Below are 13,423 nucleotides of genomic sequence, written 5' to 3' on the forward strand. Positions count from 1 at the left end.
TACTATCATTTTCTTCATACCGCTGCTGGAACACATGTACTTGAAAATCATTTAAGTCCTTTTGGTCATTATAGAAGTAGTTGCCCAAGAACAAGTTCTTTCCCTGTCTACGGAATCCTTTTCATGTTAATATCAAACGTCAGCAATTACTCGTAAATCACATTAAAACTAAAGTATTTGATGAAGACGTTACTCGATAACGAAAATGCGCTGCCTTTCTTCATTTACTTGCGCCTAGAAATGGTTGTCGAATACTGCCAAACCAAAAGCCAGGGGATCTTACTGCCTTCCAATATACGTCGCTGTCGGTTCTTCCATATGATTTGGTCGACGTGACCCGTTTCAAGTTGTGTATGACACAGAATGTTTTAGAAAATCAATTGTTTTCCTTTGCAATAAACAGAAAGATTTTCATTCTAAGCTATGCAAGTCCAAAATTTTCGCATTATTAGTTCAAATTTAATATTCGCTGCCATAATGTAAGGAAAATATTTCACAGTTGCAAAACCCGCATCCGACTCACTGTCCTACACTTAGTCGCTGGCCATAAATTCTAGCTCAAAGTGACGCCAGTTTAAGTAACCTAATGTAGCGAAGACTGTTTGCCAGTGCTCTTTCCCACCGGAAAATATGCAATTCACTCATTGGGCTCCATAAGTACACTGTAACAGTAATTTCTGTGTGTATGCAATGCATACGGATTATAGAATTTAGTGGTGCTCTCTCTTCCACTTCTGTGTACAATATGCCTGACCTAAACGGGCCCTTTATCATTACAGGCCCTGGGCGGTGCAACATCATATTGACAACAGTATTTTGACAACCTCATTGTTCGTTTTACCCGATTTTGTAATTATTTAAGTAAAACAACATGACCTTCGAGTGGGAGACATTTCGATCCCCTTTTCCTTCTGTGAAATTTGTCAGTAAGCTTTTTGCCTTCGAACCAGCGAAATGCGTCAGAGTACGGCTGGTAAACGATTTACAAACCACGATTTAGTGCCGTTAACACGATTTCTTTAAACATTGACGTAGCTGAGGGAATTTAGTTTCTTCTTAAATCGTCTTATGCAGCAACGTTCACAGATATCTCAAATAGGAAAAGCTCTTTATCCAGGTACGAAGGTTGTAAAACAAACTTCCCACAGTTTGTGTCAGGTTGATCTTTTCGTCTGATAGCACTGCGTAAGTATTTTGTGTAAGAGGTATTAAAGAAGTGTTCCTGTAGCTGTGGGAATCATTGGTAGAAAACGAGTTTCACACCAATGGGTACAGTACTGATAAATATTCAAAATGATTATCAACCAAAGTTTGCGTTCATCCACAAACAGAGACGTATTTGTAATATTGAAGCTAGACTAGGTATCCTTGTCTTCCTTGAGTGGGCATTGGAAGGCGTTTACACACACGTATACGAGGGTAATCCCAAAGATAAGGTCTCCTAAGGGACACGCAAGTGCAAACGCAGGCACACACGAGAGATCCTTAATTTTAATGGCAAGCAGAAACCACCGTGTTGGTTACATGGTGGCAAGGTGATAAAGAGCAAGACTATGGATAGGAAGGTCTCAGGTTCGATCTCTCACCAGTCCCACGATTTTATGTGCCGTTTTACACATATTTCCCCTGGGGCAGTGTTTGTTGATGTGAAAAATGCCGAGTTGCACTGTGGTCCGAAAGCCACGTTAAACTGTAGGTTCCCCTATTAACTGGCTAGGTAAGTCAACTCAAAGGTCGGATGAAAGCAACAGCACACCACCTCCAACAAGTCCGTGCCTATTAAAGCACTGAGGTGTTCAAACCACTCTTGCGACTGATGACTGCTTTACTTTCTATGGGTTCCAAAACTAATATTCTTCGGGTCATTAACATTTTTGTGTTTTCATGCTGTAGCTTTGATACCAGTAAACGTAAGTAACCGGTCGAGCACTGTCACCGTTCGAGTTGTCAAGGTGGTAGACGACGATGCTGTCCACCCCAGTTACAATTTTGGTCATGGCTATGTTTCAGTCGAATACCTCTATGGGCCTTTCTGCGTATTTCAAGATACACTTTTATACACTTGGTACGCTTCCAAATTGATATCTGATAGAGCTGTATTTAGCAACATGAATCAAATATGTTTTCCGTGCAATATATCGGACAACACGTCAGTGCAGCGAGATTTCGTTTATGTGTTTTGCTTGCTTCTGTGATAGGTTTCACCCCACTGAATGCGAGCAAGCTCACGAATAGACTGTCAATAACTGGAATTACGCAATAACACACTTAAAAGTTGTATTTTTGCATTATGTATCCCGATGAAAATAACTGTAAACAGGTTATATGCCTACTTGCTTATCATCGCGCTTCTCGATACTTTCCTCAAAAAATTAAAATAAAAATAAAAAGAGAGAGAGAGACAGAGAGAGAAAACAGAAATGTATTTCAAATATCAGCTCAGTGACGCCATGTTCGTCTCGTGATGTAAAGCAAGGATAGTTGATAGGTAATATCTCATACTAGCGATATGTATGGCTACAGGGCTCTTTGTTTTGTCTCTGCAAACAATTAGAACAGAATTCAGTAACAAAGTGGTAAGAACACCTACTCAGTACGCCAATTAAACACTCAGCCATTCTAGGTTATTTTGTTAATCGTCTGTAATGCAGTAAACATCCTTGATTATTGATTTGTAATTACTACCATTGTTATTGTTATTCGTCACCCCACAACAGCTTTCCTATCACTCATTGCCGCCGATGCACGTAACGAATGGATCAGGATGAATGGAATGTGGGATGTTTCGTCACGGAGAATATACACATTTATATCGGCGTCTTGTGTCAGGGTAATATCTCAATAAGAAAAGACGACAATAACACCCAACTATTTCTGTCCACTTAACACCATGACGACAGACAAATTGGCGTCTCACTGTATTTTGATTATAATTCGTTAGCCTTTTTGCGACCTCATTTTAATACCTCTTGGGAGCAGGCATAATATTTTGCTTCTTGAACACCGAACAATAACACACAAAGATAGTAGATGGAAGGATACAAAGAAAAAATCAGACTCATGGGTGTGGATCCACTTCATCATAAGAAGACTATACAAGAGGGAAACATTACGAAAGCAATTAATACGCTGGTTAGTATACATTATTTGTATAGATCTGAAGATGAAAAAGCGCAGATCTGCACAGTGCCCGCATCTGCACTTTAGCTTCTGTCTTAATGGGCATAATTTTTAGTTTCTTCTCTTCTGAATTATCAAATGAATTGATTATTACGTGGTACAGAATAATTAGGTAACTGTGTTTCTTACAGCTTCCATTCGCACCAACATATTTCTACATTCTCGTGCAATTCATGAAATTCTACTTGTATGATCACAAGACTGCACTTAGATGCAATCGATTTCGAGGTGCAAAGTGTTTGTTATCATACTTTTCGTGACAGGTTGGCAAAGTTGATTTCCAAAGACTTTTTATTGTACTGAAATAATCTTTTGTAACAAAGTAACAAGGTAAGTGTTTTATCGTATATATTTTGTGGGAAACTGTAATCGTGATGGAAGATCACACACCTGAATGTTTGACACAGCTGGTAGGAGAAAACGCTGCATATTAACCAAACCCCGCGCCTCCTCTCCGTATCCTCCTATAACACGAGCACAGGATTCTCCTCCTATAACGCTACAGAGCTGTTCCTAGCACAGCTGAGAATTGGTAAGATCGTCACAAACATTTGGCAACACTGTGACAGTGCAATCACTTCCGCGTATGGTACTGAACTGACTCGCTAAATTCCTTTCCATTTGAATGACTCGTGGTATATAATCCTCACGTAAACTAAAACACTGAGACAGAAATTTTTTGGCTAAAGGAATGCTATTCTTCACATAATTGACAACTTTTAATATCTTCCACGATGCGTTATGAGGCTGAGCGACCAATACCATGACGAGAGTGGCGTGCTGGCAGCAGTGTGTCCGTAGCCCGGTGGTACCGCCCGTGTCTCGTGTTCCAACGGTTAAGAAAATCGTCATTTCTAACCGTGGTAGGGGCAGCACGTGCGAGCTTTTCTTTGTGTATTATTTCATGGCGCTGCGAATTCCCAGAAAAAATTCTGTAATAAAATGAGAAGAAAACCTTTACACATCAAATCCTCTTGGCAGCTCGACTCAGTAAGTTGTGTTAATAGTCATAGATCTCGGCTTTCTGACTGCCAAGCTGCTATACAATACAAGCGTCTCTGAAGAAATTCGAATAGACCGTCAACGATACGAAATTCAATAACGTTCTTCACTTAAGACTCCCATGACAGGGTGATAAGTATGAAGGAAATAAATTGATTAGCAAATCGCAAGAAAATACTTTCAGCTCATAGTGCAATGGCGAAAAACTTACAATGCTACACAACAGGTAACGCCTCTTTCCGCTGCGGACAAGCAAATTTTGGGTTTCTAGGAATACGCAACTTTATTTATGAAATGCCACGTTTGCATACCTGTTGAGTATGACACAGCATACCATTTAAACACAGACCCAATCGAAATCTAAGTGAGTAGTATTTTACTAATTCGTGCAGATAGAGGCACGCTTGTGTAGAGATACTCAGTTTTGTTAAAACAGACTTACTTTCGTCGTAAGGTAATCGTGGGTAGTTTTATTTCATTTCTTACAATACAGTGCACAGTTTTCGTAAGGTTTCTTTTAGTGTTGTTAAAACAATACTAAACATGAGAAAGTGAAACGTCCCCTTAGAACAATTATACATGACTGTGCTTAAACTGACACACAATATTTTGTTAGCGCAACGCAATCTGACTTTCAAAATTCCCTACAAAAGAATGGCCCTGACTAACATTAAACTATACCTTTCACAAATCACTTACCTCACAAAAATCTTCGCTGCTCGAGCTACTGCAATACAGCGAGCGCCACTACTGCCAGCTAAATAAAAGATTCAAACTATGGAAGGCACTAACTACTGATAGGGATAGTTAGCAAATGAAAGATATTAATAGAGAAAAAACAATGTATTTACCTTGATATCATCATATATAAATATAGCAGTTCATGACAAATTTCAAAACTCCGCCATCTCTCTCCCCACATCCACCACTGCTGGCGGCTCACCTCCAACTGCACAATGCTACGCGCTGTTCACATCCAGCTGCCTACCACTACAATGGCGAGTATTACAACAATGCAAAGCAGCCACAGACTGCACACAGCACAGCCAGTGATTTTCATACAGAGGTGGCGTTACCAATAAAAAAACCTAAACAGCCTACTTACATAGCCCCCAAGCTCCCCACAAAAAAATTTTACAAATTGGTTTGGGCAGTGGCCAATACAGATTTGAAAAAAATTTTCATAATTACAATAACAAAGAAATCAAATGCACACACTTATTGATACAATGTTGGTCAAAAGCTCAAATTTTCTCACAGTCCATAAAGACAGTCCTCATCATTCGTCCCAGTAAAATTGCAGTGTTTTTCTCAAAGTCTGAGCAGTAAAAGAAAATGCACACAGAAGTAGTGGAATTCCATGCAGTCTTGAAGAAGTAGTGTTGACCTCCCAACGGAAAGACAGTGCTGACTCTCGACATGCAGACAGGTAATGGGCCACAACAGAGCAAACCCACAGCAGAGTCATTCGACGTTTTGAAGAATATTGGTAGGTAGGTCATCACAGAGCAGACCCACTGTAGTCCTGCTAGAGATTACGGTACTGGTGGGCCACCAGAGGTGCAGACCCACTGCAGTCCTTGTAGAAATAATGGTATTGATGGATCATCAAAGATGTAGACCCACTGTAGTCCTTGTAGAGATAATGGTACTGGTGGGTCATCAAAGATGCAGACCCACTGTAGTCCTTGTAGAGACGCCAGCAGCCATCTGTTGCGACTGTGCATGTGCACAATCACCATTGAAGAGTCTTGTGGATAATATACCAAGTCCATAAACCACCACTTGTGCACTCACAAAGTTTTCGAAACTGTCCTTAGAACCAACAATGCTGTTATCCAGTCCCTTGCTGAATTATTAACACACGTGCAAACACTAACAGTCCCTACTTCTCACATATTGTCAATATACTATGACCAACAGAAACGTGTGGAGTGAAATGTAACTTACAAGTTAATAATAAGATGAACTGGTGTCAATCACAATTTTATAACATGAGAGTACAATTACAAAGGTACAAAATACATCATTAAAGAACATAACAGTACAGATAACATTTGTAGTAAAACAGGCGTTACAAAAGAATAGAAATAGACATATACGTCAGTGTTACAGGAATTATGACATGAGTACATACATAAAAGATCAGAATAACTTTCGAAACATCAACTTCACACATGAGCATTAACACAAAACAGAATAAATAATGTCTAAACATCTTTACAAAGTAAATAACACATTATTAATGCCATTTGTATTTGAGGATAACAGTATTCCTCATCATAGTGAATGTAACTTAGTATTAGAAGAGAAAAAAGTTCTATGAAACAGTACACAGAGACAGGAAGAAAACAAATACACAAGGGTACACAAACATATAGTGGGATAACACAAAAGGGAAAGGACAGGGTTTGTTTTACTGCAGTATTTTGCATGGAGATCTCCCTTTGTTCATTATTATTCCCAAAAAGTCCTATCTATACCTGCTTCCTGTATTCTATTCATATTTCTTTCAAAATAATTATTTCTCAGTGTACAATACTCATTTTTGCCAAATCTGTTTCTTATATCTTCTCAATGCGTTTCTTCCAATTCATCGCAACTCATTCTCTTAAGCTAACTTAAATCTACTGAGCCCAGATACTAAACTAAGGGACGAGGCAATTCAGCAGCACAAAACAATTAATATAAACAGAAATAAAAAAAATGCAGATTTGAAAAGCAAGCAGCATTAAGAAATTAGCAAAGCAATTGTAATATTACAACTAATCTAAGGCAATGTGCAGCAAACAATAAAAATAAATCATTAGTAAAACTGGCTTAACAGAATAACACAAATTAAAATTCAGTAGCACTATGCCTGGCAAACAGCAGCTTATATCTAAACATGACATAGCTCAAGCAGAAAAAATAGTACACTAAAAATAACAATGCAGATAAGGGAAATGTATAATCACATCTTAATGTCTAAGTAATTAAAGTGGTGCACCACAACAACTTACTGTAAAAAAATATTACCATGTACTTGAAAAGAAAATTATGTGTCCAGTTACTGTTACTAGTCCCTTCTTACTGTTCTTTCCTTTCCAAGTGCTCCTTTTTTTTTAAAGAATGTGGATTACAAAATTATCATTTAATAGATCTGTTGGCAGAAAGTGTTCACATTAGCAAATGCATCTAAGTTTATTTTATAAAACTAATGCTGTAACAGAGCTGGAAAACAGGTATCAAATGAAATAAGCAATTACGCAAACCAAAGCATACAAATATCATTCAATAGTCATGTGACATTTCATAAGTTAGTAGAAATTCTCTCAACTCTCGTAGAAAGACGCTTGTCGTAATTAGGTGTGCAGATGTAAAAATATTTCTTGTCATTTCATTAGGCATTTCAGTAAATATCATCAATTACGAGCTCCACAGTATACTTTCAACAAGGAAATGTCAATAGCGAGGATAATGGCCTCCCCCTTTTTTTTCTACCTGTGCCGCTGAAAGGCTAATGGCTTTTTTTCGGGCGGCTGTCGCCCAGGTGGGTGCCCGCGACGCATTACGTGCAGGTGGTCACTTAACTTTCTTACGGAAATATTTACGACAGCAGTTTCCGCTGCAGTGACAGTCTCACATAAAAATATTTCACAGGTCAAGAATTAGCGTTGCAAATCTGTAGAAAGAAAATCCTATAAATATAAGTGTCCAAATAAAATATTCGTCAGCATTGTGATACAGTCACGCATTTACGCACATTTCATAACTCTTAAAGTACGATTCTTGGTTTCCAACATACTTCTTATTCCTCATATACGGTAGCATCATCTTATTGATCATAAACATATCTCAACAGCATAGTACACATCGTTGCCGTAATAATAACATCATAACACCTCAGTCAAATCTCAAAAACGTCGTAGCTTTCTGCAATAATTTCAAAACCTAAAAAAAATTCTCTGCTCATTTCAATAGTGTCATCTACCTCAAACGTACTTTAAAATCATGCTCCCTTACCAAATACATCATTCAAAGCTCTCATAGTATCACAATGATTCCGAAAAAATATGAACAGTTTACAAAGTACAGACAAAATACAGTTTCATAAGTGTGAAGTTACCCAACTGTGTATTGCGTAAATATGTGTCACTGATGTAGTAAAAAAAATGTTTATCTCTCAGTTAAATGATCAGATAGCTGTGTAATTTGTGTGTTAGAGAAATATGGTACCGATGTGAAACGTTGTATAAGCAAATACCATATTAGCTAGGGTTCCTTGTGGTTGCCACACACATGGTACACAAAGTAAGCGTGTACCCCCCTGAGGATTAATGTAATTATACCCTCAGGTGTTACAGATTACGGCAATGGAATGAAATGTATCACGGAAAACTTTCTTTGTAATTCAAAACTCTTTAAAAATAAATGTTTTAAGTACAAAATTAATCACTCAAATACGTGTACTGTAGCGCTAAATGTGCGTCTTGTTGCAACATAATCTGTGTGGAAGTGTCGTAGTTATCGTCCTCCGAAAGCTAAGTTCTGCAGAAGTCAATGTACTTACCTCATAATACACAAAAGTGAAATGCTTTGCGTATAGATATCTTAGTTATTACGCTTATTGCCGTGATGAAGAAAGTACTGTGTTGTAACATATTGTTGTGCTACGGAAAAGGCAGTCTCATTGAAGCTATACCACAAAAGCTACTACTAAAACATGTTTGACTTTCCAGAATAATACAGAAAAACTGTGCAGATATAAAACAGAAACACTGCAAAAGCAACATTGCAAATTGTCACTCATTAGTAGCGTCGTGATAAAATCGTGTAGCTGTCATAAACTAACCACTGTGCCATCTGGTATCTCACTGAAAGTACTTTAAATCCAGAATATATTTTCAAGTAAACCAAAATGTTGCATTAAAATCTCATTACCAGTACTGGTAAAAGTTCTAAATATGTGAGCCTTATAGTCGTTACGTAATCGTGCAGCTAACAAGCAAGAATGTACACACACAACAACACTCTGTCGTCTGTTCACAATAACAATGCATTCGTAATTTCTGTTTAAATAAGTTCTCTTGGTTCTTGATTGGATATTTAACTTCAAACATTGTTGCATGTTAACAGATTCTAAGTCTGACAAAGCATATTAATAATGTGAAGCGAAAAATTTTATAACAAAGACTAAGTTAAAAAGCAGATTATCTTTCAATAAACGGTTTTACATGTGAAATGTGGTGTAAACCTTTACTCTTCATGGTACTCAGAGTTTGAACTTGAATGCAATTGTCAGGCGGTATACGTCGGTAAAGAATACTGGAATTTTTCTCAAGGTTAGCGTCAATGTTATTTTTCTCTGAGCCAGCCGGCGCACGTGGGTGCCTGCGGCGCGAGTCATTGTCTGTCTCTTTGTTGGCGCGCGCCGTTATTGGGATTAGGAGACCTAGCTTCTACAAATTCACTCTGACGAGAAGGCCCTGCCCTGTTTAAATCCCGCCAGTTCTGATGCATTTCAGGTCTGTCGTTACGATCATATCATCTGTCGTCATGTCGGTAGATTCCGTAGTTTCTTCCTTGTCCGTCACGTGGTGGAGAATTTCTCCCTGAATCGTAACTGCGCGCTGAACTGTTGCGTCTCAAGTTATTCTGTCTCCCTTGATAATAATTGTTTTGGTTCCCATATTGTCTGTTTCTAAGGTAATCTCTGTCATATTCATTACTACGGAAAAGCGATCTTTCTCTGTAACTATTATAGCTCTGCCAGTGGTTGTCATATGGGTGGTGTCTGTTTTGGTCACGATTTGCGTTGTAAGAATAGGCTTCTCGTGTCCAGTTATTGCTTCTGTCGTCACGAAATTGTGACGGATGTGACCTGTAGTGATTGTTTTCCTGTTTTCGCATCCCGCGACGGTCTGTGTCAATTTCCAGTTCTTGTAAGAGTCCCTGAAATGCTTCAATGTCGTCTTTGCAACGTCCTGCCAAAATAATATGTCGTAAATGTTCAGGCAGTTTGATTAAGCAAATGTGGATGAGTTCTGAGGGGCTGTATGGGTTTGAAAGATACTGATTCTTATGCAACATGTCTTCAAAATATTTCATAAGACTGGAAAATTCAGATTGTTCGAAACGTTTCATCATTATGATGCTATGTTTTACTCGGTCTTGTGTGGCTTGAGACCAATATGCTGAGAGGAAGGCATGGTAAAACTCTCCTTCACTGTGGCAATCGTGAATTACCGATCGCATTCTTACAGCTGGTTCATTCTCCAAGTAGCCACACATAAATTCTAATCTGTGTTCTAACGACCAGTTGGGAGGAAAACAATGAGAGAATTGATGGAGCCATGCTTGTGGATGAATGTCGTTGCCAGAATTCTTAAATGTTTTGAATTTACATGTAGTAATGAACAGCTTATAGTCAAAATCATCATGTCGGCGAGTCGCATATCGGTCATTGTTAGGTCGTGTCGGCCGTTCCATCTCAAAATTCGGTGCACATTGCCAATTTCTTTCATAACTTCCGAAATGCCCTGTGTTATTATTTTGTGGCTGTTCCGTATTTCTGTGTCCCTCTTCCCGTATTGGGGCGCGAGTATCCTCTGAAATACGTAATTCTTGTATTACCTGTGTCAGCTGATCTTGTACTTCCCGTATTTCTCTTTTGTACTGTGTATTGATTTGATTTTGATTCTGTTTGAATTTTCTAATTTGTTCATACTCTTCTGTGTCAGTGAAGGCTACAGGTCTTGTGTCATTCAGATCATCATCTACCTTTGTAGATAAGTTAGTGACCTGATCCGAAAGTTCGGCTACTTTCTCCGATAGTGAACACATTTCCTCAGTGTGTTTTCCTGAACCAAGTTTCAGAGTGTCCATTTGTGTTGAAATCGAATCTACTGTGTCCTTTAAGTTTTCCTGAATTTTTGCAAGTTGCGTAACCGAATCGGTAGATGCAACTGAGTCAATTTTAGCCCACAAGGTCTCATGATTTTCATGAACAATGGTTTGCAGTTCTTTTATGGCTGCTTTGTGATTCTGTAATGCATTTTCATGCCGCGAAAAAATAGGTTGAAAATGCTCACAAATTTGTGTTTTTACGTCATTACAGACTTTTTGACATTTCGATTCAATGTTATGTAACTCAGTAGTTAAATCTTCACGTGTTTGTTCACGTGTGGTGTCTAACTTTTGAAGATTTTGTTCCATTGTGTCTAACTGTTGCTGTGTTTGTCTCTGGTGTTGTTCCATTGTGTCTAACTTTTGAAGATTTTGTTCCATTGTGTCTAACTGTTGCTGTGTTTGTCTCTGGTGTTGTTCCATTGTGTCTAACTTTTTAAGATTTTGTTCCATTTGCCTCTGATTTTGTTCCATTTGTTGCATTAATTGCAATAATAATGTATTAGTGTCTGGAATCTGTTTCTCTACGCTTTTCGGCGGTGCATTTGCACCGGCAACATTCACATTTTGACAACCGGAAAATGTGTCTTGACTTATTTGAGAAAACGGTGATGACCCAAAACCTGAATCTACAGTATTTGCGAAATTGTGTCCTGTCATTTCGGATTCCTGAGGCGAGCTGTTGCCGACCGATCGATCGATAATGCTTCCCTGTTCACTACCTGTTTCACTGTCTACACCATTGTTTGCAGCCCGCTCCATTTCCCTATGCACAATTACCAAATTACTACTTTGAACATCAGTTAATTCACTACTCGGAGGCGCTAACACACTGCTTTCGTCTTCACTGTCATTTCTCAGTTTATTTTGGAGCCTAGTATTACGTTTTTCACACGCCATAATTGTCACAATATTTCACACGATAACACAGAAAAGCACAATTTGAAGAGCAAAATAAAATAACATAGCAATGGATATAATGTCTACTTAATAGCAAGCGCAGCTGCGAAATACTTGGTGCAAATCTACGTGCATGCCACACCTGTTTTACTGTACAACAATGAAAGACTGCAACTACAAAGGAGATTCTCTCTACAATTATGCGCCAGCAATAAACAAAAGCTACGCTAATTACACAAACTGCAAGAAAAAAACCAGAAGATTCCAGTGAGGTATCCTCGGCTAAGGGTCGACATATGAAACGTCCCCTTAGAACAATTATACATGACTGTGCTTAAACTGACACACAATATTTTGTTAGCGCAACGCAATCTGACTTTCAAAATTCCCTACAAAAGAATGGCCCTGACTAACATTAAACTATACCTTTCACAAATCACTTACCTCACAAAAATCTTCGCTGCTCGAGCTACTGCAATACAGCGAGCGCCACTACTGCCAGCTAAATAAAAGATTCAAACTATGGAAGGCACTAACTACTGATAGGGATAGTTAGCAAATGAAAGATATTAATAGAGAAAAAACAATGTATTTACCTTGATATCATCATATATAAATATAGCAGTTCATGACAAATTTCAAAACTCCGCCATCTCTCTCCCCACATCCACCACTGCTGGCGGCTCACCTCCAACTGCGCAATGCTACGCGCTGTTCACGTCCAGCTGCCTACCACTACAATGGCGAGTATTACAACAATGCAAAGTAGCCACAGACTGCACACAGCACAGCCAGTGATTTTCACACAGAGGTGGCGTTACCAATAAAAAAACCTAAACAGCCTACTTACAAAAGAAATTAATCACAAGCGATATATGCGAATTCTCTGATGTTACCTATAACAGTATGAGAATGCACATGCAGTTTATTGACTACATGCATGTAGAAAACTTGTTCTGAGTTAAAGCAGTCAAACAAGGTTTGAAGAAGAATAAAATGCCTCTACCAGACGACAGCTAATGTAGAAAATACTTTTCTGACTATTTTGGCACGATGCACTCTCCCCATACATTATATAAAAGCTTCGAGACTCATCTGCTGCCTGACCGTCTATTAAATCTGAAAAGAATAAAATGACGCAGAAGTTAGCCTTTTTTCCACATGCGACTATTTTGGGTTGAGAAGTGAAGAGAATTATGTTCAAAGTTCCATTAAATTGTTAACTTCAGCAGACAACAGAACAGCGTTTTAAAAAACTCTAATAGCGAATGTAATAGAACACGCGACGTCTTATCAACAGTGCGCGGCGCTTGCCGTTACGTTACTAGCTGTGACGTAGCTACAGCAACTCTGGAACTAAACAACAGTTCCTTCAGAACTTCGGCATTCCACAGTGCTGTGAGATAATGCATATGGCCGGATCTAGACTTCTGAGAGACAGACAGTTACAGCA

The sequence above is a fragment of the Schistocerca piceifrons genome, chromosome 4, assembly GCF_021461385.2.
Source record: "Schistocerca piceifrons isolate TAMUIC-IGC-003096 chromosome 4, iqSchPice1.1, whole genome shotgun sequence".
NCBI classification, from domain to species: Eukaryota; Metazoa; Arthropoda; class Insecta; order Orthoptera; family Acrididae; genus Schistocerca; species Schistocerca piceifrons.